Source organism: Lissotriton vulgaris, chromosome 5 (genome assembly GCF_964263255.1).
Source record: "Lissotriton vulgaris chromosome 5, aLisVul1.2, whole genome shotgun sequence".
In the NCBI taxonomy this organism is placed as follows: domain Eukaryota; kingdom Metazoa; phylum Chordata; class Amphibia; order Caudata; family Salamandridae; genus Lissotriton; species Lissotriton vulgaris.
Genome location: NC_141693.1, coordinates 870,584,281 through 870,603,647, shown reverse-complemented (window position 1 = coordinate 870,603,647; position 19,367 = coordinate 870,584,281).

Genomic DNA, 19,367 nt, shown 5'->3' with positions numbered 1-19,367 from the left:
ATCCTCAGGCATCGTACCACCCAAATGGAAGCAGGCGACAGTAAGGGCCCTTCTCAAAAAAGCCAATCTCGATCAAAAAAATCCAGCGAACTATCGTCCGATCTCCCTGCTACCATGGATAAGCAAAATTGCGGAAAAATATGTAAACCACTCCCTCACAAATTTCTTGGAAACGAACAATTTACTGGATGCATCACAGACTGGATTCTCCCCCATGCATGGAACAGAATCTGCGCCCCTCGTTGTGATGGAAGAAGCCAGAACGATTATGGATGGCACTGCGGCCATTATCTTATTGGACCTCAGTGCCGCTTTCGACACCGTAAATCACGATATTTTATTGCACAGAATTCTAGAAGTAGGAATCACCTCCAAAGCAGCAGCCTGGCTCCAGTCATTCCTCTCAGATCGCTCGTTCCGAGTCTGTGAGGGTAATGTCACCTCATCCAGCAAACCACTCAGTTGTGGGGTTCCTCAGGGCTGCCCCACACTGTTTAACATATACATGCGCCCCCTTGCTGAGATAGTTTGCCCTTTTGGCGTTCAAATCGTGTCCTACGCTGCCGACACTCAGCTGGTGGTAACCCTGAATCACCCCTCTTCTCAACCAAATGATCTAAGGTGATGTATGGAGGCAGTATGTGTTTGGATGACCCAGTCTTATCTCAAACTAAACGGAGATAAGACAGAGCTAATGGTACTGGGTAATCCCCCACAGAAATCCATTGACTCCATATGGCCACCAGCTCTAGGCCCTTCACCTCCAGCCAAAAACACCATCAAGAGCCTAGGAATCTGGATGGATAGTACACTGACTCTCGGCTACCAGGCAACCAAACTATCTGCCACCTGCATGGGCATCCTGAGACACATCCGGAAGATCCTTCCGCTCCTACCGTTCAAAGCCAGACAGATCATGGTCCAGGGCCTAATTATTTCCCGGCTTGATTTCGGGAATGCCCTCTACCTAGGAGCTCCTCAACTAACTCTAAGAAAGCTCCAGCTGATTCAAAACTGTGCGGCCCGCACTCTGCCGCGCATCCCCCGCCGCCAATCCGTGAAATCCGAACTAAAAGATCTCCACTGGTTGCCAGTGAGGGAAAGAATCAACTTCAAAAGCATGTGTATTGCCCACCGTGCCTACTGGAGGAAAGGAGCAAGTCTGAACCACACCCTGATCACCCCCTACCTTCCTAATAGACAGCTTAGATCAGCCCATACCTTCCAAGCCACCATTCCCAGGATCAGAAAAGAGAGGAGCGGAGGCAGGATGTTTTCAGTAAATGCGGCAAAACTCTGGAACTCCCTCCCAATCCCCCTCCGATCAGAACCCAACCTTCTGCTCTTCCGGAAAAAATTAAAAACCCTTCTTTTTAGCAGATAACCCAGACCCTGCCACATACACCTGTGAAACAAGCAATTCAAGCGCTAGGACGCCTGCGGGTAGCTATCGCGCTATACAAATATAAATCCAATCCAATCCAATGTAAAGCGCTCAGATGCCTTCGGATCTAGCCAGCGCTACATAAAACTCTTTAAATAAATAAATAAAATGTTTTCATCAGGCCAATGACACCAGGCCTTATAATGCAGGCCCCTGCAAGGAATGCTATGAAAAGCCTAGGGAAATTTCAGGAGGGACCATCATCTTTTGCAGGGGGTGAAGAGCTGCCAATTCACGCAATGTCACATTTTGTCAAGTAAAACATTATTCTTCACATAGGCACACAGTGAAGACATTGTCTCCCAAGGGGGAAGTCTTGTTGAGGAGGACACCTTACATGGGCTTAGTTTCCAAAACCTCTGTTCTGACATAAGCTATTCTGGGTTTTACAGCATCCCCATAATATAGAACGGTCACAGCTCAATGTCTTTATTTATTCGGCTTGGGAAGGGCAGAATATTATCTGAGATGTGTCCTGGTTTGCTATCAGGAGTCAAAGAAGTGCATTTCTTGACAAGCTAAGACTGTTTCTGGACATTAACAGTGTGTCAGGAAAGTCCATTTGTGCTACTTAACAATCAGTAACCTGGAAAAATCTCGGAGGATACATGTGCATGTTTAGTATTGTACCTGCTAATAGAATGGCTTAGATTGTTTAGTAACTCTTCCCTGGGTGCTTCCATCAACCTTAGTATCTCGTATGCAAATCATGTTATCATAGCATTTTAATGGAGTTCTTTCCAGAATACATTATAATGCAAATAAAATAGTATTTGGCAGTTGGGACAGTGCTTTTTAGTCGAGTGAAAGACTCAGTGCATTCAGTCAGTGTTTCTAATAAATGCACATTTTTTCTGAATGGCACCTACCTGGTGTGCTACTGTGGAGAAATAATGTACCGCTGTACTTTGTCAGAGACTTAAATACAAGCATATTTCATGAGGTACTTCCAGAAACACCTCCAGCAGCGTACATGCAATTTATTCGGGGTACAATGCAAACAATTGTACCGTTAGGCCCAATGTAGTATAATCTTTACATTTGGAACAGGAGGGAGAGGCCATGCGTTGTATGACTCATCCCATTGTTCCTCTGCTCCTGTCTAGCAGTTACAGGCAGGGGCAGATGGCTTTTGGGGGCTTGTAAACCATAAAATTCTGGCTGGGTAAAAAGTGAATTATGGTGTGTTTCACCTCATGGTTCTGAGAGGCATTGTAGACAACTCAAACATCTCTCTTGTTGCCTATTTGATGTCACTCAGAACCCCTCTGTGAAAGAGAAAATCTCCGTAATTCACTGTTACGCACCTATAAATGTATACCTTACTCACTGAGAGCCACAAGCATGGCTTCAAATGGGCCAGTCCTGCCTGTGCTCAGCATCGCCAGTTCTAAACAGCATGAGCTGAAACAAGTCTCTACCGGCTCTTATTTTTGCCCTCACCCTCTGTGAGAAAAAAAATATGAACTATGCAGCAGTACCGCCCTTCAATGCCTGTTATGTCACTTCTAGGAGACTGTGTGTAGTTCTTGCACAGTCTCATCATTCCAGAAATGAAGCATTTTCAATATTCTATATAATGAAGTCGTAGCTGTTGCTTTTTTATCTTATGCAACTAATAGCCATTGACAAAGCCGATAGTCCAGGCTTGTTATAGGTGTAATGTTACTTGTTGTTTTACATATCTGAGTGCATTGACAGAAGCACCAAAATACCAGTGGGGCGTCACACTATGCTAAGTACTGATTTTTAACTTGTTTTTAAGCCACGCCCCTTTGAGAGACCCCCGTTTTTTCATCCCACTTAAAGCCCTGGCCCTAGCATTAACACCAGGTTCTAAATCTGGTTACTCACTCCTGTGACGTAAAAACAGTGGGTATCAAAAGTTGTTACGCACTGTTGCTACGCCATAAAGGAACTCCAGGTTGCATTGACAGGGCTCTCAGAAAGCCTGTCAATGCAACACTGGTTTTCCTGTAGTGTAGAGTAGAGTGCACATGTTTGTGTCAGAAGTGAGTGTAGGCATGGTGGGTGGTAGTGTAGGGTGAGTTGCAAGAGGCTAGGTCTTATTTCTTATATGTTGGTGGTGTTTGGGTGCATTGAAGAGATTGGCTGGTGAGTGGCAGGACACACTTGCTTTCCAATCTATGTGTAGGGTTGATAGAGCAAATACCGAGGTGGTATGTTGGGTGACAGGAGGCCAGGTTTTGTTTGGCGCAGGGGTGAGCGCAGGTCAGGCCATGTAATTTATTGTTCCACCATGATGCATTTATTTTTTTAAGTTTTTTTTTTCATCTTGGACTTCTGATTGACATTATAGACAACTCGAGCGTTTCCCTCCTTGTTTATTTATTGTCACATACCAGTTGTTCACAATTATCCATCTAAAATGTTATATGTTATGTTAAAATATTTGTGTAATGCGCATGGCTTTCCAAGCAATGGGGCGTCCCAGCGCCAGGGTTACGGTAAAGGAAAAGTAATTTAGTTTAATGTAGTGTTCAAATGTCAGTCGATGTTTTAAGTAAAGGCATACTCAAATTTGATGCTTTTATTTGCTTCTTATGTACACGTCGATTCTTTCGTTTGAAAAGCTGATTCTGGTCTCAGTTGCACCGCTGGTAGTTTAACAGCAGGTGGCACTGTTAGCACACACCACAAGCTTTTTATTGACTTTTAGCTTCCCTGCGAAGGAGTGAGGCGGGAGCTTCACGTTAGAATGAAATGTGGGTCCCCAGCCTGTGCGTTTAATGAAGACTTCAGTTGTTGTTTTTAAAGATTAATGGGAAATTGGTGCCATTTTTTAAAGATCGGCCTCGAGAGCGCTTCACAGATGAAGCACGCTGCCCCTCCGGGGGGCGGCAGGATGGCTGTGCGAGCAGCGATGAAGACGGAGTCCCTTCAGGAACGGAGGCCTCATTTGCAACCAACATTACCTCTGCACAAGCTAATGGCACCACCTCTGCTCGGTTTATGTACAATAAAACAGGCCATATGTTGCTGCGCCCGAAGTTCTGCAGCTCAATATGAAATGTTTTTCAATGAAAATGCAAAACTGTTTGCTTATAAGCCGTCCTGTGCATTGAATAGAACCAAACCAGCGTTCCTTGCAGGTTGGTCAGGTGGCGACCACCCTTTCCTGGCCATTATGGACACTGATTCCAGTCCTGGGGCCTCATTTATGAGGCCCCTTGCGCCATCGGAACTTCACTTTTCATGAAGTTCCGTGGCGCAGAAGCCAGCGTGGTATTTATCAGGCAGCAGTACGCCACTCTTTTTGGCATACTGCTGCCTGTTCTGCGTTAAAGGGGCGTGCAATGGGTGTTGCTGGAGGCGTTCCCAGTCACATCCATGGCCTTTTGACACTACCCCAGATTTATGAGAAATCATAAACCTGAGGCAGTGCCAAAAGCTTACGCCTCCCCAGGGGAGGCGTAAGGGAGGCGCAACGGGGAGAAATATCTTTATTTCTCCTTGTTTTAACTTTTTCTATGTGTGCTGCATTCTGCAGTACGCATAGAAAGAGGAAAAGCCTCTTGTGATTATTTTTGTACAGAAAGGTTTCCCTTCCTGTACAAAAATAATCATCCCCGCAAGGCCGGCACCCTTGCACCATTGTGCAAAGGTGCCTGCGCTGGCGCAGGCAGCCCATTGTGCGCCGGCGCAGGGGAAAAGGACAGGATTGCGCTGTATCTTATAGATACGGCGCATTCCTGCCCTTTTCTTTTGCCGTAGGGAAGCGCAGCAGGAAGGCCTGCTGCGCTTCCCTACGGCAAAAACTCATAACTGAGGCCCAGGATCTTTAAGATGAGTGGAATCTTGGAGGCTAGGGGTTATTTTCATATAGGTGAGTGGGGTGTGTGTATTAAAGAGAGGTGCTTGTAGGTGGCAGAATAATTTGTAAATTCTTGGGGCTTCATTTATGAGGTTTGCTACAGGCCTTCCTGCTGCATTGCCCCAAGTCAAAAGAAAAGAGCAGGGGGGGCGTGGCTAGCAGCCAAGCATGGCGGCCGCATTGAAGGAGAGCTCCGAGAGTGAGGCGGCTCCTAATCGACTATCCGTACACTGATCCGCATGTTTAATACCTCAAAAGGCGACCTCTAAGATTTGGGACCAAGTGGCGCTGATCGGCGCAATCCCGGTAAAAATCGGAACCCGGGCAGCACAGACCGAAAGTCTTTTCCGGCACGGGCCTACACAGCGATGCTGAGCCCCGACCTGGAGTGACAACCCGACGCGGAGCGGAAGTGCGGGCAGTCCGGCGGCGAGAGACCGGAAGTCGGCTGCGTAACTTGCGGTGGAGCCTGGACTGCGACGGCACTGTTGTGGAATACTGGCAACGCAGAGGCGGCGCCTGGGGCACATACCACCAAGGGAACACACGGCCAGCGGCCAACCCGAGTGGAATAACCCCAGCATTGAATAATGCTACCGGAGCGTATACTCACCCAACTGTGAGTGTCCAGATCCCTGGCAGACACTCGTACCCGCCCAGCCCTACCGGAGTATCGAACAGCGCCGAGGAGTCTCGCACGCTGCATGTCCCCCTTGCAGCGAGTGCCCACATCGGCGCACGGGAGGGGGGCGATTGGTGAGACCGAGGAGGGGATGAGATGAGACGTCCCTAGCCTCGTCATCTGGAATGAGTAGGGGTGCTCGAACGGGCTGCGGGAGGAAATTATAAATACCGGACAGGCCCCCAAGAAGGAAGGGGGCAGCGAGACGACCGCAGCCCACCTTCGAGCTATCGCATTTCTCATTCGGACATCATTGTAGGCAGATCAGTGCTGGAGCTCCTGGCACGGAGTCGCCGCGATTCCCTGGTGCGGGTCACCGCTAAGCTGCTCCCCGTGAGACTAAACGCGGAGAGCCACGAGTCTGACCAACGGTAGAAAGACCGCGAATCAACACAATGACGGGCAAAGGCTCGAGGAACAACGCGGCACAGGGGAGATTGGACAAATTTGCCTATGACAAACGCAACCCCCCTCAAACAGATCCACGCACGCCCACAGGAAAGTCGTCAGACGGAGATGGAACTAAAAAGGTCACGTTGGAAGATATCCTGAAAGCATTGTCCCAGGTACAGGTCACGGTAGGTTCAATCTCCATGGACATAGCCCTGCTACGTGCGGACCTCCATAAAATGACTGACTGAGTGAAAGAGGTAGAGATTGTCACAAAATCTCTTGTCGCAGATGTGTCTGAACTACAATCCACAGTGGAACGCATGGAGGCTGACAACAAACTCCTTAAAGAGAAACTGGACGACCAGGAAGGGCGCTCCAGAAGAAATAACTTTCGGATTCTTGGAGTTCCGGAGATAGAGGGCATCAGAGCAATGGATCTCTACGTGGAGGAGCTAATTAACACAAGACTACAGCCCAAAGCATTGTCGAACTTCTTCTCGGTGGAAAGGGCACATAGGGTTCCCGGCGGAAAACCAAAACCGGGCTTGCCCCCCAGACCGATTCTGGCCAGACTGTTCAACTTTAGAGACCAGGAAACTATTCTACAGGCGGCGAGGGTCTCACCACCAATCAAAATCCAGAACTCCACAATCGCCTTCTTCCCAGACTACACGGCTGAAGTTTCCCGTCGTAGGAGAACATTCTTAGAAGTCAAGAAAGTACTGAGATCAAAAGGTATGCCGTACTCAATGCTATTCCCGGCCAGGCTGCGTGTAGTGGCTGACAACAAAACCTGGTTCTTTGATACGCCAGAGATGGCGCAGGACTGGCTGGACGGCTGGCGACAAGTTGGACTACCCCGCCGCACAAACAAGAATCATCGAAACAGACAAGAGGAGGGCCACAACGGAATCCAAGCCAAGGGGGGAGAATCTCTCGAATATTTATCAGGGCCTGAGACACGAGAGGATGGCCACGAATCAGGTTCATGAACACCAAGTGCTGCACGAATAACAGCATTTCGGCGCCACAGATCATGCGGCCTGGCGGAACTGAACTGGGGGAGGCCGAAGAGGGTCAATGGAGCCGCCTCCTCCACGGGACCTTTCGCCCCAACAAGCAAGTACACTGTTTTTGGGAATGGGTAAGCACTCTGCTAAGTTGGGGAGGCAGGCGGTTCAATGTCCGTTAAGCAGGGAGGCAGAGGGAGGGGGGGGGGGGGGTAGGGAGGAGTTAGTTTTTCTTCAAGTTAAAAGCGTATTAATGGCACACAACGGCGACCACACCAGAAATACACAACTACGAGGTAGACCCAGGATACCAGAAGGGAAGTCACCCTTCTACAACCTTAGACACCTATACAATGGCACACAGCTCACACTTACCGGCGATGACAGAATAGCGTAGATAATACCAGTAGGCCCCATGGGCTTGATGTCCTGGAATGTGAGGGGTCTGGGAGACAAAATCAAGAGAGGATTAGTACTACAGGCGATAAAGCGACAGAGACCAGATCTGGTCTTATTGCAGGAAACCAATCTTACTGGAAAGGCGTGCCTGGCGCTAGATAGAAGAGGATATCGAATGGCAACGCACTCCAAATTCACATCAGGCTCTAGAGGAACAGGCATTTTAGTAAAAAAGCCCTCCCCATTCATTGTCAGGCACACAAAGGTGGATGAGCAGGGCCGCTTTGCAACGATTCAGGGACAATGGGAAGGTAAACTGCTGAATGGGGTTTCTGTCTATATACCTCCGGCACTTCACTCGGTCACGCTGTCAGCGTTGGGGGAGTTCCTCCTGGAAAAGCCTGAAGGGGACATTATTATAGGAAGAGACTTTAATACGATTGTAGACGCAGCAGTTGACCGTTTCCCGGCCCGACCCCACCTGCCCGGACCCTCCCGTTTCCGGGGCTTCCTTGAGGCATTGGGGCTGATAGATGTCTGGAGACACATGCATCCCACTACACAGCAATACACATATTACTCCACGGTTCACAACAGCCTATCACGCATAGACTATTTCCTATTGTTGGGTAGCGGACTTCAGCACATTGACAAAATAGACATACAACCCAGGGGGATATCTGATCACTCCCCGCTCACTTTAACTCTATCCACCCAAGAGAAAACGCGACAGAGAATATTTCCCATATACGCAAACTATCTCAAGATCCCGAAGATTACAAAAGACCTCAAAAACACGACCAAACACTATTTTGCCGAAAACGCGACATCAGTCGCATCCCCATCCATACTGTGGGAAGCATACAAAACAGTACTTAGAGGTCAGGCGATAGCCTAAGTCACTGGCTACAAACGTACTTGACAGCAGGAGTTGTCAGAGCTAGAACTAGCGCTACACACAGTGAACACAGCACATGAGGCGGACCCCACTCCCGACACCACGCACACCCTGCAAATACATCAACAGCGACACCGAGATCATCTGACACAACAGACAAGGGAACACATTGAAACCACCAAACATAGAATTTACGACATGGGGGACAAAGCAGGGAAAATGCTGGCCTGGTTGGACAAAAAAGGGGGAAGTACGTGTGGAATACAAAAAATGTATAATAAGGATGGCATTGCGCAGACACGTCCTGAGGAGATAGTCCGCATACTGGCGGACCACTTCCAAATGGTTTACACCCCAGATAGAATTGTAACAGAGGAGGAGGAGGCACATGACTCCCTCAGATACACTGAGATCCTTACATTGATACCGGAAGCGGTTAACGAACTAGAGGCCGACATCTCTAGCGAGGAAATACACCGGACCATACACACGGAGCAATCTGGGAAGGCTCTGGGACCCAACGGGATCCCTATAGAGTGGTATAAAATTGTGTCTGACACAATTAGCGGGCCCCTATTAGTGATGTACCTCGAGTGTTTCTCAACAGCCGCACTCCCGCCAGATCAGCAGACTGCACTGATAGTAGCAATCCCGAAACCCAGTTAGCCGCTGACGGAATGCACCTCCTACCGCCCAATAGCCCTTCTAAACGCAGAAACAAAAATCTTAGCAAAACTCCTAGCAAACAGACTGATATCCCACCTACGAATCTGATCCACCCCGATCAATCCGGCTTCATGCCTCACAGAAACACTGCACTTAATCTCAGGCGGCTCCAGGGAGTGTTGGCACGGGCCGCGCTACTGTCGTCGCCAGCGGTGGTACTTTCGCTGGACGCAAAGATGGCGTTCGACATAGTGGAATGGCAATACTTATTTGCAGTACTGTCGCAAATGGGGTTTAGTCCAAAATTCATGGCATGGATACGACTTCTGTACACTAACCCAATGGCCCAAATTACAGCTAACGGACACATCTCCCAAACAATACCACTGGCAAGAGGAACACGGCAGGGTTGTCCATTGTCGCCTTTGTTCGCGATTGCACTGGAACCCTTGGCAACACTGATCAGAACGACGCCGTTGCTGAAGGGCATCAGTTGGCAGGAGGGATGGGAAGACCATCTCTCGCTATACAAGGATGATATGCTAGTATACCTAACAGAACCGGAAAACAGTATACTGACGCTGCTGACACTATGTGATACGCATGGGAGGATCTCGGGATACACAATAAACTGGGCGCAATCGGTGTTATTTGTCATACAAGGCCCTGCTCCCTCACTTCACAATGATTGCCCCCTCAGTTTCGCAGACAATTCCTTCAAATATCTGGGCATCCACATTACAAGAAACCCCTCCGACTTCTTTGACAAAAACCTAAAGCCACCACTAGAACGTCTGCGACACGATGTAAAACACTGGGCGACACTGCCCCTGACTCTCCTAGGCAGGGCGGTCCTATATAAAATGATGGCCTTGCCAAGATTTCTGTATGCCCTAGACAACACCCCATTTCCGGTGCCGCCGAGATACTTCCGGCAGGTAACAGCACTGGTGTCCACCTTGCTATGGAACAATCGTCCGGCACGAATAGCTCACACCAAATTAAACAGAAGCTGGTATGAGGGGGAGATTGCGCTGCCAAACCTACAGGCATATTACTGGGCAACACACCTTAAAACATTAATCATTGGCTACACACACCCCAAGACGACCCAGCATACAAGGCGTATAGGGAACAAATGAACGCGGACAATATGTTAGAGATGCTCTATGACAGAAGACTGGCAGTGAAACTAGTGGGACCCACAAAACACACAACCACACTATGGCACACTGCTCAAGCGAAATTGGGATGGAAAGACAAAATCACTAAACTAACCCCATTATGGGACACCAGGGTGTTCGGACATCTAAGACGCTGTAAGGGCTTTACACAGTGGGACAACATCGGTATTTCAACAGTAGGCGATTTATGGGATAAGGGAACAGTGATTCTATTCACACAACTCCAGCAACAGTATGAGTTAGGACCGACTGAGATCTATAGATACATACAAATTCGTCATGCGTTATTGACGGCAATACCGACAGACACAGAAGTCCCGGAGGCCTCCCCACTAGAGGACCGACTGCTTACAGCCTACATGCAATGCAGCGCCACCTCACTGACATATCGAAAGCTGATAAACAACTTACCAGAACCCGTACTAAAACTAAGAGAAAGATGGGTGGAAGAAGTGGGCGACATGGACGACTCAGAATGGAACGAAGCATTGGCATCCCCAAAAGAAGTGGGTATTTTCGCCAGATTTCGCCTAGTGCAACTTAAAATACTGCACAGGGTATACTATACCAGAACCACACTAAAATACATCGAGCGCAGTCCCCCTACTGCCTCCTCCGCTGTGGGGAGGAGGGTACATTTCTACATACTTTATGGGACTGCCCACTTATAGCTGACTACTGGAAACAAATCATGCGTACCATATCACAGACATTGGAAACATCTCTAGAACCCGAGCCGCGCAAATGTTTACTGAATATATGAGACCCCAATGACTTGTCCAGGCATGGGTTGAAATGGGTCACGGTTGGTATGGTAATCGCAAAGAGAGATATCGCACAGAAATGGGGGGCAGCTGAAACCCCTACTCTCACACAATGGTGTAGAAATATGGACATGGTAATGTTTACTGAACGCGCAGTGTGCACAGCTAGGGCCAGTCCACGTAGGTGGAATAAGATATGGACTCCATGGAATGTATACAGGGGGGAGATCTGTGACCCTCTGCCGGAAGACGAGATTGTAGCCTCAGACGATGAATCTGACGGAGATGTCTAGGGGAGGAATAGGAGATTCCTTTGATCGCCATGGATAGATGGGGAAATACCTACATAAATAACTGAAAGCACTGGATCTACACTACCTACATAAACAAGTTGTTGCTTTGTTCATGCTGATGTGGTTGCCTACAGAAGTGCCCTCCATATATGTATTTTACTTACTATAGTTGATGCATTCAGTTGAAAAGTTCTAAGACTAAAGCAAAACTTTAGACCTGGGATTTATCCGGGATACACCCTGATTGAAGGATATGCATTTTATCAAACCACGCCGTCGGACCCCAGGGTTATCGGCTGAAAGGCTGTGTTAAATTGAAAGCTATTTGACAAACGTTATGTGTGACGTGGCCGGCCCTTGGGGTTGTAGGCTCTACATGGTGTAATGGTAAATTTGTGCAATAAAGGTCTTTAAAAAAAAAAAAAAGAGCAGGAATGCGCTGAACCTATCAGATACAGCGCATTCCTGTCCTTTCGGCGCATTCCTGTCCTTTTCCATTGCGCCGGCGCACAATGGACAGCTGTGCGCCTTTGCAGGCACCTTTGCACCATGGTGCAAGGGTGCCTGTGTGGAAAATGTGCCCACATTACTATCGATGCCCGGGCTGTGGGCGCAAGTCGCCTCTTAGTTCCCATTCTAAATAGTTACCAAATAAAGAGACGGGCGCTGGGAGTAGGAATCACAAGAACAGGATTTATTACTCATGAGGAGAGCCTGTCATTTCGGACACGAAACACAGTGTCTTTCGGGAGGTGCTCTAACAAGTGCTCTGAGACATCGCCTTTTATACCTTACAAAACACTCCTTATTACAATAATGACATTGTGAAACAAGGAAAAGACATTCCCGTAATCCTCGTGTCAATCCCACCCCACATGTAACCACAATAGAGACCCTTGAACTGCCGATAAGAGGAGGGGCAATCACGCAGCTGAGTGTTCCGCTGATTATTAGGATGTGTGCGCCTGATCGTATCCCAAGGGGTGGGGAAGCCAGGATCAATAGTGGGTCCTTTGAAGAGGAGTGACTCCATGCAATAAGGGGCAATAAACAGTATCCCCCGGCTTAGGCGATGGCCTCGGACATGTGTGGATAGTCAATCGCGGAGGGAGGGTTTACCAACAGAGGGGTTATTCATGAAAGGAAAGGAGGTGTTGGTCAGGCGCGGCCGTGACTCCCAAGGACAGGGTCATGCGGACCTGTGCATGTGAGGGAAGGGCAGCCAGAGTGCGCGGAGGGAGAGGGTCATTCGAGAGTGGGGGGGGTGTTCAAATGCGCGCAGGAGGGAAGCCGGGGATTTCAATGAGCGGGCAAAAAGGCCATGGTGCCTAAAATGGCTGCCATGCACATATGGGCACGGGCTTTTACTGGCGGAATGATGCGGTCAATACTTCACGGTATTCATGGTGCTTACAGGGAGGGGAGTGGGAAAAGGCAAATGAACGCCGCTTATGTACATCGATTTTTCTAATTTCCACAGTCGCCGCTTTTTACATAAGAAAGTTCATTTCCTAGTCAACGGGTGTACATATAAACATGGGTGGTTGATGGAATAGCATTTGTCAATACTAACATATTGCATATAACCAGGAACAGTCGACGCAATTGGCAGAATGCAGCACATAGGAAATTGCATTTGCAAACGTACTACATAGCATAAATGCTTCTGACTTTCTCAAAAAATGTGACCAATGAACACTTTGACCAAGTAGTTGAGGGAGGAATTCAGTCCAATACATAAGATCTCTTCATCACAGTGTCTTTTTAGCAGTGAGCCATCACTGGTAGGCTCTAGTCCGTGTCCTTTAGTTGGCGCTGTTGAGCACCGGCGGTGGAGCTATAGGTCCAGCTCGGATTTAACCTTTCGCGTTGCAAGGTGCGGTCTGTCCTCTGCTGTTAGACCACGGTCCTGTTCCCTAACCAATCCTTTTTAGTGGCGCCTTATGCTCGGCACCTATATTTCCATGGCACAACCCCATTTCCATCTAAATGCTGTTCTTCCTTTTGGCAAGAAGTCACGTGGAAAAGAGGGTGTGTGGTTCAATAGTCGATGGGAGAGAGAGCGGAGTGGGGTCAGATTTCCTGGGACACATCAAAAGGGACCAAGGGAGCAAAGGATAACAAGCAAGCAGGCCCATCAATCGGGCTTGAAAAGGGGGACGGAGGCTTCAGGCACACGTGGGTTAGCGGACAGAGAGCTTCAGGACAGCCCTTCATCCTTTCGTTTACTGCGTTTGAGAGTGCTGCCTCGTCCCGCATCTTGTTGCGCTGCGGCTCCACCTTTGGTCGAGGTCACATGTGTCTCATGATCTGCAGCCAGGCTGTGCGTCACGTCCGACCCTTCTCCTCCGGTGATCGTATATCTTTGAATGGGTAAAAACAAGTTTTAGAGAACTGACAGGAGAAGAGATTTTTACATTTGAATTCCACTCGCAATCCTAACACCTGGGTGTTATGCTCATTGGTCATAGTCAGAAGTCTATTACCATGAAGTAAGCATGTGGGTATTTCTACTGTGTTCGTACCAAGCCTAATCGGCGTTCATTCATGACACATATGGACAGAAGTCAGACTCTTATCACTTGTGTATTTCAACAAAAACTCCAAAATTGGCAACATTCAGGGGAGACTCGTCCTTCTAACCCGAGCCTTAATAGTCTTACATTTCCCTTTAGAGCAGGCTAACTCTTTCAAACAGAGCGGGGTGCAATCATCGAAAGACAGGGTTAAACAGGTTTTTTCTCGAGGGGTGACAGTTACTCATGGTCATTAGTTATACATCGGGGATAGCAGTTGGGGTCAATCAAGTGGGGCGGGGACGCTTCGGGTATTCGCGCTTGAGTGCAAAGGGGTGGGGCAAACTGGGCATTGGGGGTCAATCTGGACATTGGCGCTTATCTCTGATGAACTGAGAAAATAAGGTGCCATTGACATATAGTTCCCCTATATAAGGCCAGATTAGGGGACCTTAGTCGTCTTACCTGTCCTTTCTTTCTTAGCCAATTCGAGTTCATTCATTTTGCAGAAAGGAGAGGTAGTAATATGGCGAGATACAATCATTTTAGTTTCTGTCAATTTCGCTGAACACCTTCGCGTTCAATAAGTATCCAATCAGATCTGGTGCCAGTGAGGCACAGTTTTACCACAAAAAGGAAGATGGAACAGGGGGACTCTCGTAGAGAGTGAGAGTCGTCCGCAGTCTAAACGAGCCATTCGGTACACGTATGACATGTAGAGAGAGAGAGAGAGAGAGAGATAGATAGAGGGGGAGAGAGAGAGAGAAAGAGAGACGTGTACGAAAATAGGTCATTTAGTGCGCTCACAACACAGAACAGCAGGGGTCAGGTAACAAAGAGACGCAAACAGAGGGGAGGCATAAACCCATACAGTACATACGCACAAACTCAGACGAAGGAAGACAGTACATGTATTACATACAAAGATATTTACGACAAAACATAGAACAGTTATTGGCCAAAGAAAAATCTCTTTTTGCATGCTGCGCATCTTAAATATCTTATTTATCTAAGGGCTGAGCTCTTTTTACCTTTTCCCTCCTTTTTCCTCTCGCTTGCTATCTTTTCGAGCGTTCTCGTTGGCCAATACTTACACCTCAGTCAGCCGGTCAGAAATTAACCTGGTCGGGCTATTGCCCATGGTTGGATCCTAAATCACTTTTGACTCTCTTCTTTTGGTGAGAAGTTCTCCAGGCTGAGGCAACAGAGGGTATTGATCGGGAGAACAGTCGGACAGCTTGGCTATATCTATAAGAGTGTGAGAAGGAGGTGGTACATTTTGAACATCAACAACATTCCTACTTTCCCAGACGAGTGGTGCCTAGGTAAACTTTACCCCGGGACTTGTCCTTGTCCTTTCCCTATCTAGTTAAACGTCATAGTTGCATTATCTAGTGTGCTAGTTCGAGTCAAATTCCGTCATACAGTACTAACCCGTCAAGTTTCTATGTCAGTCCATCCTCCCAGTCGCTACGTTCTAAGGAGGAACAGTCATATCTAAGTCTACGTTTTTCAAAATCCGCTAGCATAAGTACTATGCTCAAATCCCCTCCTTCCCCTTTCGTCGGTCGTTCGATCATCACTCCTCCATACTTCAGCCGATGTTCCGGCGCAACCTGCAGAAGGGAGGAGAAAGAAGGGGGTGGGGGCAGCATTCAAAACACATCAACGCGCATAAATCCAAAAATGTTTTTACCTACCACATACTCGACCTATCTCCACGGGGCGCATTCTCTACCATCTTGGCGTTTAAGCCCAGAGGGACCAGTAGTGTTAGGTAGATAATTATCGATGGTCTGCGTATCTACATGAATCACTGGATCGTGGCCTTTTAGGTCATGTGCAAGGGTGGTGGTCAGGTGGCATTTCTGTGGTGTCGCTTAAGAGCGTCTAAAACACTTTTCCGGCTGCCTGTGACACATAATGTAGCTGCTAAATATCGGGCCTTTTTACCCTTTAACCTTAATAAAGCTGCTCATTTTTTGCTTATATTGGAGACAGTAGTAACACATTCAAAACTCATTAATACAACCGCTACAATTACATTTTCCTTTTCAAAATACCTTTAATTAAAAATGTTGGCGCACAAATACAGGCCTACAACCCAGTGGGCCGGCTACAGAATGAAGTCGGTGATCATTTATTTCATAAAGTGCAGCAGTGCAATAAAATCGTATCGAACTTTCCTACAGGGCGAGTATGATGCATGTCAAGAATTCAAGCTTTCAATAATATTACCTCATTGTCCAACTATTTACTCAAGACCTAACGTTTATCCATTCATTGTCCAAATGCTCAATCAGTGCTTATTTCATACCAATTCATTGCTTCCAAACGTAATTAGTACCCACCCTAAATCAGTTCACTGTCCCAACACATAATCAATATCCATCTTATATCGCTTTCTTTTCTAAGCACATAATCACTATCCATCTTATCGATTTTCATTGTCCAAAAATGCATACATATCTCGGAGCATCACGGTTTGAGCAATCAGGGTGAACAGGGAGTTTGAGAGTTTCATTTTGTATCGACGCCATTTTGGGCGAGGTCAGACAGGTCCCAGTATAGTCAGAATGCCTCCACTGACTCGTGGTTGGATCAGAACCTCTTTTGGCAGTTCAAAAAGCTTTTCGCAATGGGGTAACAGACTAACGATATGAACCATCAGTCAAAAGTGGGGAGGGAGGCAATAATCTTTCCTACCGGGTCATTCTGGTGTTCCACCGGAACTGAACAAATCTGTATCTTTGCAGGATTTCAGTCATTTCCAAACTGAGGCTGGCGCCGGCAGGAGTGCGCCGACGTCTCGTGGCTCCATCGGAGGACGGGGCGGGGGGGCACCTCGTGGAGGGGTCGGCCCCCCCGGTTCTTTAAGAATCTTCAAGGTTGAGGAGTACAGGGCGTGTGCCCGTCCCGGGCAAGGAAACCCGCTTTTTGATATGGACCCTCTTCAAGCAGGAGCGTTGGGGTGTCGCTGGAAGCCTCCACCTGGAGGGAGGTGGGGGAGGCTCGTTCGCGCCGCCTCCCCCTTCCAGCGACCCCGCGCCGTTCTCCGGCTCCAGCGCTTTGGTATGGCCGTGCCAGGCAATGGAGATGGGGGGGGGGTCGGAGGCAGCAAGACATCCCTCCCTTGTCATGTGGCGGGACTACCTGAAACTCAAACGTTGCCGCTGGCGGGACTACCTGCAACTATCCAGAGTTGTCCAAGACATAAGTGAAAAAGGAAGAAGTGTGGTTGCAGCCATTATAGTTGAAAGAAGCGCTGCCGACCTCGCCTTGGCTTCGGACTTTGATGATGGCCGGATCAGGCAAGAGAAAAAAGGGGGGGGGTCGGAGGCAGAGGCAAGACATCCCCCCCCGTGGCCTGCAGGGCAGCAGAAGAGGGGAAATGGGGAGACCATCACGACCTTCGGGCCGTCCGCCCCACAGTCTCCCCTTCCAATGGCGGCCAGCCGAGCCCTGCTCTGTACGCATCGAGGCCTCGCCTTCCGGATGGGCGTAACCGTGGACCTGTTGCACTTCGGGAGCTTCCGGAATGGGGGTAGGTATCTATTGATTTGTATCTATTTCATGTGACCGTTATTTGGGCGTGGTGGGCAATGAGGCAGACATGTTTGGAGCAGGAATAGGCAGCGGAACCTAGCTACCTCGTGGCTGTCTTGCTGTCAAGCCTTCGCCATTTTATATTTCTTATTACGAACTATTCCTAATGTTTCTTATTTTTAGTGAAGTCGAAAGCTCATCAGGGGGTTACTGACTTAGCCCGATTTCTTTTATTTTTCCTTCTTTTCCTCAGCGTGTTTCAAGCTAAAGTTTCTGTTAACAGGGTACGGTGATCGCTTCGTATTTTTACGTGTCCTTTTCATTAGGGGTACTCCTGGACGGACCAGATGAGTTCCCTCCAATAAATGGTCCGGGGTGGAACTAGATTATCAATCAGTGGGGAACACATGTCCCTTCATTAGGGTATCATCCTGGACGGACCAAATGATGTACCTCCAATTACTAGGGTAGCCTCCTGGACGGACCAGATGGGCTACCTCCAATAAATGGTCAATGAGTGGGGAGCATATGTCCCTCCATTAGGGTAGCCTCCTGGGCGGACCAGGTGAGCTACCCCCAATAAATAGTCAATCAGTGGGGAGTGGGTAGGCCTGACGAATCATAAAGGGGCATAACCTACCCTTTACTACTTGCAAAGACTAGACAGAATATTTCTATTCCACGTTGTTTGCAAACAGAAAATACCTCAAACAAACAATTCCTTGGACAACAATGTCCAGTCAATCAATCAATCAGTGGGGAGAAAAACAGGCATGACGGATTACAACGGGGACAAACGTCTGCATTACCTGCCCTTCGCTATCTGCAAAGGGAGACAGAATATTCCTATTCGTCTCTGTTTGTGGACAGGGAAGATCTCAAAGAGCAACAATCGATTATTAATCGATTTCAAACAATCAGTGGGGAGAAAGGTAGGCCTGACGAATCATAAAGGGGCATAACCTACCCTTCTCTATCTGCAAAGAGGGACGAACGTTCCTATTCACCGCTGTTTGCAAACAGAGAATGTCTCGTTCTCAAGAAGAGAACCAATATTTCAAGTAGCCACCAAAGCTAAATGAACCAATAACAACAATATCAGTATTTAAATACCGATTCCAATACAATCAATCAATCAATCAGATGGATAAAACCACCCTACCAATCAGGCGTAAAAACACCCTACTTAATCTTACCCGGACCGGACCATGCGGATAGTTCTTCGTCTTCCCCCTCCAGCGCCCGATCGTTCTCTTACTCTATGCAGCATTCCTGTGGGATTCCAGTCAGGACAGTAGGTCACTCGAGAGAGGTCCGTTCAGAATCGGTGAAGTTCATTCAATCGGCAGCCGGACGAGGGCCCTCTCAAGGCAGGTATACTCCGATCATTTAGATGTTCACCTCATCGTCTGGATCTCTCTTACTGGACCCTAAGTCACTGATGGACCCCGCGTTGGGACGCCAATTGTGGAAAATGTGCCCACATTACTATCGATGCCCGGGCTGCGGGCGCAAGTCGCCTCTTAGTTCCCATTCTAAATAGTTACCAAATAAAGAGACGGGCGCTGGGAGTAGGAATCACAAGAACAGGATTTATTACTCATGAGGAGAGCCTGTCATTTCGGACACGAAACACAGTGTCTTTCGGGAGGTGCTCTAACAAGTGCTCTGAGACATCGCCTTTTATACCTTACAAAACACTCCTTATTACAATAATGACATTGTGAAACAAGGAAA